Source organism: Globicephala melas, chromosome 10 (genome assembly GCF_963455315.2).
Source record: "Globicephala melas chromosome 10, mGloMel1.2, whole genome shotgun sequence".
Taxonomy (NCBI): domain Eukaryota; kingdom Metazoa; phylum Chordata; class Mammalia; order Artiodactyla; family Delphinidae; genus Globicephala; species Globicephala melas.
In genome coordinates, this window is record NC_083323.1 from 33,989,681 (window position 1) to 34,002,600 (window position 12,920).

Here is a 12,920-nt window from a genome sequence, read left to right on the forward strand (position 1 = left end):
ATACATTCATACCTTGTGATAGCTATTTCTCTGCTTTTCCCCTTACATCTCCATGTCTACTGTGTTCACCCAGGTCCAAGCTACCATCTCTACGCTGGCCTACTGCAATGACCTTCTAACTGGTCTTATCATGTTCACTCTTGTTTCTTTTCTATCTTCTCTCCACACCACATGTTCCGTAATCATTACACAAAGAACACATCTGACCATTTCATCTTTTGCTTACAATGACTATTGTTCTTGGAATACAGAAAGCCAAATCCTCAATATGGACTAACATGGACAAACTAAAATTTCTCTGTCCCCTGCCAACTTCTCCAGCTTCATCTCACTCCTTGACCTCTGGCCAAACCAGCCTTCTTTCAGTTCCTTTAATGGCCCAGTCTACCACTGTCTTCAAAGTCTTTCATTAGGCCCACACTTTGGCCTGGAACACTCTTTATCCACAACTTCTCCCTTTGTCTAGTTACTCCTACCCAATCTTCAAATTCATCCCAAGTGTCACTTCTTCCCTCATCCCTCTGGCTTAAATTCATAATAATTCCCCTTATGTTTCCTCAGTAGAACTTTACTCAGTTGTATCATTATGCATTTATATGAGTATTAATAACTGTCAGTCACCCTCTTCCCTGCCCCTGTCAGATAGTGAACCCCAGTACTCATGGTCTGTGTTTATTTCATTCACCACTGAATCCTCATCTTCTTGTATAATGCCAGTCTCATGGTGGATATTCAATAAAGATGTGTCAATAGATTAAACAGGAAAGACAAGGAATTAAGTCTGAATTTCCATGTTCTAAAGGCTAGCCCATTCTAGTATCTTCCAAACATTTTTATTTAATTTATCCAGTGATTTTATGTGGTATGTATTATTTGCTCCAATTAATTAATGAGAAATATAGAAAGGTTAAATACCTTCACCAAAATTACATAGGTTTGGGCTGGGATCCAAACTCAGTCCTAATTCCAAGCTAGTTTTGTCTTTCTGCTGGGGTGGAGATAGCAAAAATAGAAGGAACAGGGGAATGGTAAGACTCAACAAAATTAAAAAAAAATAAATTCCTGGGTAAGTGATTTGATGCACAGCTTAAAAAAGAAAAAAAAATGTATAAATATTATTGTTACCATGTCTATAAACATAATAAACTCACCAGAATTTAAAATCATTGTTAGACCTCCTGGACTAAGTCAATGTTTATTTAGATTTACCCACATATTCGTCCTTCTTTGCTCTTCATTACTTTTTTTAAGATTTGTGAATTTATTATTAAATGCTTTTAGAAACATCCCTGATATCCCAATTTCCAAGATTTCTTTCCCTATTATAGGTGGGACATTTTCAATTAAAAAAAATTTTTATTGGAATATAGTTGATTTACAATGTTGTGTTAGTTTCAGGTGTACAGCAAAGTGAATCCATTATACATATACATACATCCACTCTTTTTTAGATTCTTTTCCCTTATAGGCCATTACAGAGTATTGAATAGAGTTCCCTGTGTTATACAGCAGGTTCTTATTAGTTATCTATTTTATATATAGTAGTGTGTATATGTCAATCCCAAACTCCCAACATATCCTTCCCCCACCTTATCGCCTGGTAACCATAGCCGTTACTCTGTTTTGTAAATTAAACAGAGTTTAATTTACAAACTACCGCTGTTTTGTAAATTTAAAAAAAGGGTAAAAATGACCTGCATTACTTTCTATGTCTCTAAGAGTTCATGTGAAATCCTTTTCCTTTTACATGAGGAATAACACCCTTTAGTATTTATTTTAGACTTGGTCTATTGGTGAAAAATTCTGCTTTGCTTGTTTAAAAATGTCACTGTTTTACCTTAATATGTTTTCATTTATTAACTTTTATTAAAAAACAGGACCTTCAATGGGTGATTTCAAAAACAATTTAGTCATTTAAAAAAATTAAATTTCATCAATGTTATATATGTACATGGCTTTAAGAACGGAAAATAATAATCCCCAGATCCACCCCTTTCCATTCTCAATTTATACTCTAAAGGCAACTACATTCAGCCATATTAGTCTTTTCTTCCACTGCTAGCCTGTGTATATCTTGATGTTTTCATTTTTGAAAATTTTTTATATTACTTATTGACCTCACAAAATAAAAGATAAAGATTTAGCCCTTGTACAACACCTCTACCATAAACACATATACCTCATCTTCCCATTTCTTAGACAAATCATAATACCTGGTTATATCACCACTTAGTGTTTACCTATTTATGACAATGTAAATATCATTTATAGCTGAGCCACATAGGGTACTATAAATACCCTATATGAGCCATAAGGGAAGGGTTATTACCTTGTTCTATGGTTTTCCTCTAGTTGCAGGGAGGTGTGAGGATTTAATCCTCAGGTCAAGAAATTGTTAGAATTTAATCTCTACTGAATTCAAGATCAGTGAGAATTCAGCTGTACCAGATCAAGCCCTTTTACATCATTGTTGAGATTGTTTATTGAGCTATAAGTAACCAATATAGATAAAATGCAACTGAACCAGAGAATGGAAGCTAGTTATATATCCCCAATTGGACTCGGTTACTAGCTGGTCATATACCGGAGACGACTACATGACTAATTAATTATAAAAGCTGCTGGGATCACCAGAGCTGATGGCTTCCTTTAACTGAGATTATCTACACACTCATAGCCTCGACTTGACTCTGATGCCCACACATTTCCTAAGTGCAGAATGACTAGGACACCAGGTCCTATGCCTAGGTGTCACAATGTCCTCACTATACTAAGCATGCTTTGTAGTCTCCTCTCCTTTGTCCTTCCTTAAAGCTAAGTAAATTTAGTGTTGTGTGAAGCCTACCATGTTTCATGAATTTAAGTGTTGATTTGAATTCAAAACACACAGCTTCTAACAGAAAAAAAAAAGCAAAGCAGTTACAGGTTACATTTCCTTTCTTGTATAACTTTTGTTCCTAACATTTAGTTATTTAACTTTTTACATTTAGTTTTCTATGTACTATCATTAGTGTCCAAATTCTTTGTTAGATGGGTATATCTACTATATATTCATGAATTAGCCTTGTACACACATATCAATAGGTCACCCCAACACTCTCTTCCTGAGGAGTATATCTCCTATCAAATATGTGTGAGCACATCAGACAATAAAAACAATTTTTCTTTTCCTCAGAGAGATTGCTCATGATGTTTTCAGTCACCATAGAGTATTTATTCTCAAAACCTGTGTGAGCTGTCATCCTGGGATCTCTCTTCACCATCATTGTAAAGATTCCTTTGTCTGTTTCTTTTGCTAGACCTCATATATTGTTTTTCATGATTTAACTCTTCATTTTTGTGGAGTGGTTCCTCCAGTAGCTTCCTGAGCAAGGTTGCAAGGGAGATAAATTAAGATGATATGTTTTTATATTTTTAAATTTTATTAGTAGTTTGCCTGTTTATAGAAGGCTAGGTTGAAAATAACTTTTCCTAAGAATGTTGAATATACTGTTCCATCATCTTCTAGGTTCTAAGATTAATGTTAGGAAGTCCAGTGCCTTTTAGATAACTGATCCATTACATGTGATCTGTTTGTCTTTCTGGAGGACTTCTAACCTCTTTCCTTTGTCCCTGGTTTTATGACATTTTCTAAGATGTGCTACAAAGGCTTTATATTCATTCATTTTCCTAACATGGGCCCTTTTGATCTGGAAACTGGAAATTCCCTTAGTTTCGGGAATTTTTAAGAATGATTTCTCTGACAATTTCCTTCAATATATTTGTTGTTGTGTTCTCTCTTTCTGGAACTTCTATTAGTTATCAAGGTTGGACCTCCTGGACTGAGCCTCTTTTCTTTATGTTCTCTCTCATGTTTCTTATCACTTTGTATTTTGCTCCAGTTTCTGGGAAATTTCTTTAACACTATCTTCTAACTTTATCTTCTGCCAATTTTTCATTTCTGATATCATTTTTTATTTACAATGAGATAGTTTTAGTTCTCTGAGCTCTCTCTTTCTTATTATAGCATCTTATTCTTGTTTCATGGTTGCAATTTTTTCTTATGTCTATGAAAATATTCATGGTATTTTTGAAGATTTTTTTCACCTGAAGTTGACTATCTATGTTTGTTACTTTTTCTCTATGTTTCTTAAAAGTTTCTTTCAGATGTTTAAGAATCGTCATTTGTGTGCTTATACTTAGAGAGGGAGTCTGTAAAATTGATAAGAAACTGTACAAGTGAGTGACGCCTATCATCTTAGGGTGACCTACCTGAGTCCTATATTGGAAACACTTGATGTCAATATTTAGATGTTTCCTCTTGGACTGTTAAGAATCTCCAGAAAGACTCCTATAATCTCTTTCCTTAAAGTCAAAGGCATGGTGCTATGTAGTAAATGTCTGTGTTTCCCTAAAATTCCCATATTGAAATCTTAACTCCCAATGTGATGGTGTTTGAAGAGGGGGTCTTTGGGAGGTAATTAGGGTTAATTAGGTCATGAGAGTGGAGACCTAATGATGGAATTAGTGGCTCTATAAGATGAAGAAGAGAGATATCTCTCTCTCTCTCCACATGTGCTAAGGTAAGGTCACATGTGTACATAACAAGAAATAAGCCAGAAAGAAAGCTCACCCCAGGAACTGAATCAGTTGAGGTCTTGATCTTAAACTTCCCAGACTCCAGAGCTGTGAGATGTAAACTTCTGTTTTTTAAGCCACCCAGTCTATGGTATTTTGTTATGGCCACTTGAGCAGGCTAAAAAACATGATTATCAGCCTTCTGGTAGCTAAGCAGGGGAAGGGCTTGTGGCCTTGGCATTTAACATGAATACCTACACTTACTCTTCTTCGTTTTAGCAAGGTGCCAAGGTTTTTCCTGAATCCAGAGACTCTGTTTTATCTTATATAAAGAACTAAGTTCAAGAATTTTTCAAGAGTATCCTGGGCCTATTTATTTTATTACCCTTTTCACCCCACTTCCCGAAGGCCTAATACCATCAATTCCTGAAACTTTTGGTTTGAGATAGTTCTCATATTTCATTGTTCGTTTAAGCTTTTGTTTTCTATTTACTCATATATTTATTTTCTAGTCTAAAAAAACTATAATGCCGTTGCCCCTTCCTTATATTCTCATGTTTGTTAGTATGTGTCTTTAAAATATCTCCCCTGAAGTTTTAGTGAGGGTTTTCAGATCCATCATCTTTACCTGGAAGACCTTAGATTATCACTTAATTTTCAAAACATCACGAGAAGTAAAGATTAGTGTTCGCAATTACAGGTGAGAAAAAACAAACACAAGGAGCATACTGCTAATGAGTATTTATGCAAGATTCAAACTGAAGTCTTCTCAGTCCAAATCCATTGTTACTTCATTACCTCACGTAGCCTTCTTTAGATAGAAAACTAATGTCCTTGATGATGAACTTTTTAAGATATTGTAATAATTCTCTAACACCCTGATAGGATTATCAGCCATCCCAGAAATATAGGAGATGTCCTGGGTAGCAAGTGAATAGGCAGCTGAAAGGTGGACAGAAAGGTTACTTTCAGGGAGCAAGGGACAACACAGATAAATAAAGGGTGCTATAGGCTTCTCCCAGAGCCAATCTCTTTCCGCATTTTCTCTGTGAAGCTTTGGCTTGGGAATCCAGATGTCATCCTCCTTCCTCCTTGTGGCTGTAACAGAGAAGCAGCAGGTAGACAGCTGGGTGTCATGAGTGTCTTGCTTTCATTTCTGAAGAGAAAGTTTTGTTGGATATAGACTTTCATGGTGGAACTTATTTTCTTTTAGCACTTTGAAGATATCATTACATTGTGTAATGGTCAGCTTGAGCTGCCATAACAAGATACCAAGGACTGAGTGCTTAAACAACAGAAATATATTTTCTCACAGTTCTGGAGTTTGGAAGCCCGAGATGAAGGTGCTGGCAAGTTTAGTTTTTCAGAGGCCTCTCTCCTTGGCTTGCAGATGGCCACCTTCTTACTGTGTCCATACATGACCTTTCCTCTGTGAATATGTATGTGTCTTTTCCTCTTCTAATAAAAATATCAGTTCTACTGGATTAGGGCCCCACTAATCTGACCTCATTTAAACTTAATTAACTCCTTAAAAGTCCTAGCTCCAAAAATAGTCAGATTGAGGTTCAAGGCTTCAACCTATGACTTTGGGGAGCAGCATGATATATAACAATTGTCTTCTGACTTTCATAATTTCTATTATAACTTCTATTAAGAAGCCAGCTTCATTATTATTGCTCCTTTGAAGATAATAAACTTTTTTCTCTGGCTCTTTAAAGAATTTTTCTCTTTGTCTTTGGTTTTTTAGTGCTTTTACTATGATGTGCTACAGTGTGGTTTTCCTTGTATATATTTCCTTTGCAGTTCATGGAATTTCTTGAATCCATAATTTGAGGTTTTACCTCACCTTAGTAAATTCTCAACTATTAACTCTTCAGACATTATTTCTGCACCATTCCCTCTTACCTTTCCTTCTTGAACTGTAATTACACGTGTGTTAGACATTTCTTCTGTATCTCACATCTTCTGTTTTTTGTATTTTTCATTCTCTTTCATTTCATGCTTCAGTTTGAATATTTCTTTCATAGCTATTGTCCTGTCCAGTAATTCTCTCTTCAGTTTTGATTAATCTGTGGTTACACCCATACACTGAGCTCTTTATTTCAGTTTTTGTGCTTTTAAGTTATAGACTTTCCATTCAGATATTTTTATAGGTTTAATATGTATACTGAAATTCTCAATCTCTTCTTCTATATCCTTAAAGTTATTATGTATGTTTATTTTAAAGTCTTTATTATCTGAAATCTTGGCTCAATTTCTGTTGTCTATTGTTTCTCATGGTGTTCAGTGATGTCTCATCTCCTTCTATGCCTTTTTTTCTATTGTGTGCCAAAAATTATATAGGAAAAAATGTAGAGATAATTTGAAGCTTGAGATGATGTTATCTATTTTGGGACATAGTTTATGTTTGTTTCTGGCAAGAGGTTAGTAGAAAGTCTATTTCCAGTTCACGTAGACTGGTGACATTATCAAAAGCTTTGCTCAGCTTCTCAGCTCTTGGGATGTCCTTCTTGGCTTATAATTCTTTACTTACTTGTTAGTTCTCCAATGACGTCAATTAGCTTTTTTTAAAACTACATTTTCCAGCTTTTAAAGTTGTTCTCGGAAAGAAAGTTGGTTTTAATTAAACAGTCCTCTATTTCCAGAAGTGGAAACCCTCTTTTATTTTTAATAAAAAATAAACTAATAATATCTCACAGCCTACATATCATGGTTATTTCAAAGAACTCTAAAAGTTCTGAAATCCCTTTTCATTTTTATCCATATACCCATCATATATATATGAAACATATACAGTCTATATGTCAATTATATATATTATATATTTGTATATGATGTATGTAAATAATATATACACAAGACATATATGTAAATACAAATATATACTTTGGAATAGAATATATACATATTATTATGACTGAATTTGGGTGGAAATTAGAAAATACAAACTATTTACTACTGATGTGGATAAGGAAGAGTTTAATCAGCTTCTCTCTGGCCCTGGATTGCCATTCCCCAAATCTCACTTATCCATAGACAAATACTTTTTTAAAAACTGGTTTGTTTTATGCTTCACTAGACTGAATTCCCTAATCAGAATTTTTTTTTTCTGTATAAAGTTGAAATGATTCCAAACTTTTATACTACTAAATGGTATGATAGTGCCTAAAATGTATTTAGGGAGTTTTGATTATAAGCATGTCTCTTCTTAAAAGAATACCTTCAGGTAGTCTTTGGTTACCTGCATTAACCTTGTGGCATTTATTTTACCAGCTCTTAATACCTAATTGTGTTGGCACTATTAGCAAATACTGTATATAGCTATGGAAATATAAGACCTACCATAAAACCATATACAGAATGTGACTCTGTGCTCTAAGCTGGCATTAAAAGAAAGAAAGTGTGAGAAGTACATGCTTGTAATAATACAGTAAAAAATACCACAAAAGAATATGGTTTGATTAGAAATGCTTTGAAGTAAAAATTATAGAAATTGAAGTCTTTTTTTTTTTTTTTTGTGGTACGCGGGCCTCTCACTGTTGTGACCTCTGCCGTTGCGGAGCACAGGCTCTGGACGCACAGGCTCAGCAGCCATGGCTCACGGGCCCAGCCGCTCCGCGGCATGTGGGATCTTCCCCGACCGGAGCACGAACCCGTGTCCCCTACATTGGCAGGCGGACTCTCAACCACTGCGCCACCAGGGAAGCCCAGAAATTGAAGTCTTTTAATGACTTCAATACTCAAAAATTTAATACAAAAATATTTGAACATCTATGATATATGGTATGTGTGAATCTTCAGTTTTATAAGAAGAGAAATAGAAGCATGTTAGTGATGACAGCACCAAACTGGGAATTATGAAAATCTGACTTTAAAGTGAAGTAAAATTGTCCCAGGGATTAGAGGAGCTAAGACTGAACCTACCTCTCTGTGAAGGTTGATGGGCCAGATCCAATTTTTTTCTTGGCTTGTCTAGCTTCCTTCCTTGGCCAAAACCAGAAGTCCAAATTTGGCATTGGGCTTTAGGAGTAGGAAATTTAAGTTTCAGCAGAATAGGGCAGGGAAGTCATTTAATTTATGTATAAATAAAAAGAGGAATAAATAAAACAAAAATATAGTGTTTACTTTTGGGCTGGGTGGAGAGGTTCTCATCTATCTGAAAATTAAAATAGTTGATTGAAAATATGGTAACTCCTAGAGTTTAAAAGATTTGGTACTTAATAATGTTAGGTAATCATAATAAAATTAGAATAGATAGCATCTAAATACAGGTCACAAAACAGATATTTATCACCACGTTGGCACTAAACTGTTTCTTAATTTATATTAATGCAAGTATAAGAAAGAAATAAAAAAACAAAAATATTAGTTTCCCAGAGTTTTGCCTAATATAATAGTCTTTTTATTTTTTCTTAAATATTTTGATTATAAGTTTGTATATATTTCAGGGTTACCCAAGAACCTTTGCTCTTCAATGTCTATATTTTGTTTTATTTTTGTTAGCTTTGTTTTGATAAAGAAATTATCCCCATTTCCCTTCAGCCACTTACTCTCTGTATGACCTTGGGCAAGTCACTTATCAAACTCCCAAAACCAGTTTTCACTGTAAAATATTGACAGTTATAATACATTCTTAAGAGTTTCTGAGAAGACTGAACCAGAAAATTTAAATAAAACTCTTAGCACAGTACCTAGCAAGAAATACAATAAATACTACTAATTGCAAACAAGACAAACAACAACAACAAAAACCCACCACCTATACTGTAAAAATGACTGTTGCCAAAGATTACAAGTTTTGAGCACTTACTATGTATTTATACTGTGTGCTTCAAGCATTTCACAAGTAGGATCTCATGTAATCCCCAACAAGTAGGTCCTATTAATATCCAATTGTACAGGTGAAAAAATGCTAAACACGGAAGTTAAATAATGTCCCTAAGGTCACACAGCCAATAAAAGGTGGAATCAAGATTCAAACTGTGTTTGACTAACTCTAGAATCTACACTTAACATCCATTAAGCTATGCTTCTTCTTATATCAGTGATAGCCATAGAAGAGTGACGTAAGGGCTCCAAATTGAACATTTGAAACAAAAAAAGGAAACTTGGTGGAAAATATTTAAGGTAATAATTTAAAAATGTTTTACATTCTAAGGCGAGATCAGATATTGAAACTTAAGTGGAAATCGTTGCTGATACAGAATAAACCAAGACAAGTACTGGACATTAAATAAATATAAATAAATAAGCAAATAAATCAAGTAAACCAGTGTTGAATCTGTAAAGTGCTCAGACTCTTAAATTGCATATCATAGGAAAAACAAACTGATATCTGACACATGGCACATGTATGAGGTTACCCTGAGAACAGGTGTGGTCAAAGATTCTTCAGTCTTAGGTCTGAGTTAAGGGTCTAAAGGGTCTTAAGGGTTAAGGGCAGCTAGATAAAAATTGCCAGCAAGTCATGAATACAGTAAAATATAAAGATATTTTGTAAAACATGGTCTGTTAAAAGGGTATAATTTACCTATGTCATTTAATATAATTTGACATTTCATATTAAATATTCCGCATATTTTGAAATTTCATATTAAATATTCCCCATATTTAAGCATATTTTAAATCCCAGACCAATAGAGTATATCTACCATCCTCTCTGTCCTGCTAGTGACATCCAGAAAAAGACAAAAAAAAAAAAAACACAAAGCATTTTAGTACAATTTATAAGAGGAATCATGAAAATCCCACATAGGCAACATTGCAATGTGAAGTATTTTTAAATTTAGTTTTTTTTAAATCAAAGTTATTATAAAATATATGTGCAGTATAGAAAAAATATTCAAATAATACTATCATCTAATTCCAACAAAACCACGAAAATTATTACAGTGCCGGCATACAAATATGTTGAGATACTGTTCCACATAGAGTCATTCAATCTAAACCTACAGTAAAATTTAATTCTGATCTCCCTCACTTTTGGGGGTAAGATACCCAATTATTAATTTTATTTGAATTTTTTAAGGGAAAGCAAAGTTTTTCCAATGTTTTAAAATTAGATTGTGGTGATTTTAATTAGATTAAAATTATATTAGATTTAGGTTGTATAACTGTAAATATACTGAAATTTATCAAATCATACTCAGAACAGGTGCATTTTATACTATATAAATTGTATCTCAAAACACCTGGTTTAACAATGCGCCCTCCACTGGGAAGCTGTGGTTAGTCAGGTTGCTAACTTGGAAGCTGACTGTCCTCTGTGGCCAGTCAGAAAATAAAGAGTATGAGTCTAGGAGGTGGATGAGGCCAGAGCAGCAGTTAAAGATAACATGGGGTTCAACGTGGCCAACAATAATCAAATAATCTTTGACTTACTCTTTTCCCCTTAAAAAAGGGGGCAGAAATAAACATATTAATTAGGGAAAATAATGTTCTTCTACAAACAATCATTTTTGTCAAGCCCATTCCTTCAAAAAAAAAAAAACCAAAAAAGCCTTAAAATAACTATTAGTCACTAGAATATACGGTACATACATAAAGACCATTCAGTGAAATTAATGACATGCCAAATGTACTTGAGGTTTAAAAATAAAAAACTAAACACATTTCATATGGAGGAAAGAAAACAAAAATGCACATTGTATCATAAAGCATATACAGAAATGTTCCACTTTATTTCTATCACTATTTGAACTTATCCTGGCATATTTTACTTTAGTTACAAATCAATAGATATACTGTATACATATATACTATTCTTGATGGTAACATATCTTCATCTTTCATAGGATAAGAGAAAATGTAACAGAACAGGTTGGGATAGATTTCTTCTTCCTGATTCTAAAGTACATGCTAATTTAAAGGGCAAAAATGCCCCAATTATCTTTCTTCCTAGGCATATCTTTTCTAAAGTAACAGTGCTATACTACTTAAGAGGTAATATCTGTGGAGTTGTTATTGATTTTAGCAGAATTTCTACTCTTCCTTGCAAAAACAGTGAAATGGTGAAGTTAAGACTGTTACAAAGAAATGAGCCCTGATTAAAACTGAAGCCTTATTTTACACTGAAAGTATTTTTTAATTCTATTAAAATACTAATCCATAAACATTTTTTGCAATAATTTTGATTTTTTACACCTTCATTGGTCATCACATTTTTAATGTTTTACTATGGAGAATTTTAAATATTAAAAAAAATTGGATGGTAAAACAAACCTCCTTATACCATCATCTACTGATCTAACAATCTCAATAATTTGCCAGACTTGCTTTTCCTATCTTTCTATGCATATTTTTATTACTATATACTTAAAGAAAATTCTAGACCCAATGTCTTCCACCCCTACATACTTAGTAGGTATCTCTAAATAAATATAAAATTGGTAGCTATCAAATTTTTCTTTAATTGAAACCTTACTGAATAGAAATTTAAATTAAAATGTATCTATTTCAGTCATGCTATAATGATGCATAACTTTTAAGATTTATTTAAAATGTACAGAAGACAAAGTATTAAACTTTCTGGGGCTTCCCTGGTGGCGCGGTGGTTGAGAGTCCGCCTGCCGATGCAGGGGACACGGGTTCGTACCCCGGTCCGGGAAGATCCCACATGCTGTGGAGCGGCTGGGCCCCTGAGCCATGGCCGCTGAGCCTGCGCGTCTGGAGCCTGTGCTCCGCAACGGGAGAGGCCACAACAGTGAGAGGCCCGCGTACCGCAAAAAAAAAAAAGAAAAAAACTTCTGAATAGTTCACTTCCATTCAGAATATTTGACTCCATTTTTCCTATTAGAAATTACAATCCAAAACTATAGGCAAAATTATGACCATTTTAATATTAAAGATAAAGCAATAGCAAACTTGTTTTAAGTCATATTTGCTTCTCTATTACGTTTAAATATTCCTGATTAATAATATGAGTCCATAATTGTTCTGAATGCTGAAATAAGGAATACAATCTGCCACTTAGATATGCAGATCCTTTACCCAAGAAGTGAGTTGGACAAGCTTCAAATATAGTAAAATATTTAAAATTCCAGAGTTAAATTCATAATGTTTAATGCAATTTGTATATATTGGCAGTAAATATATTAGAATGTCATTTCAACATGTACTCACTTCCATTGATATAGGGTGACATTATTTGTCAGTGTAAAATTTAAATATAATTAGCAACACTGGTGATACAGCATTATAAGACTTTCACATAAAAATACAAAGAATTTAAATTTATATAAGCATTTATACAAATACTAAACTACTATGCTAATGAATCAAGACACCAAATTAGTATTTTAGCTCCAAGAGCCATATTTTGACTTTTACTTAATTATATTTTATACATAATTTTTTATATATGT

General features: G+C 33.7%; 1 protein-coding gene across 1 annotated transcript in view; it reads right to left on the reverse strand.

Moving 5' to 3' along the window:
- LOC132597900 (leucine-rich repeat and IQ domain-containing protein 1-like) overlaps positions 1–12,920 on the reverse strand; it is an 81,258-nt gene that overhangs the window by 68,149 nt on the left and 189 nt on the right. The gene's annotated exons all lie outside the window — the stretch shown is intronic.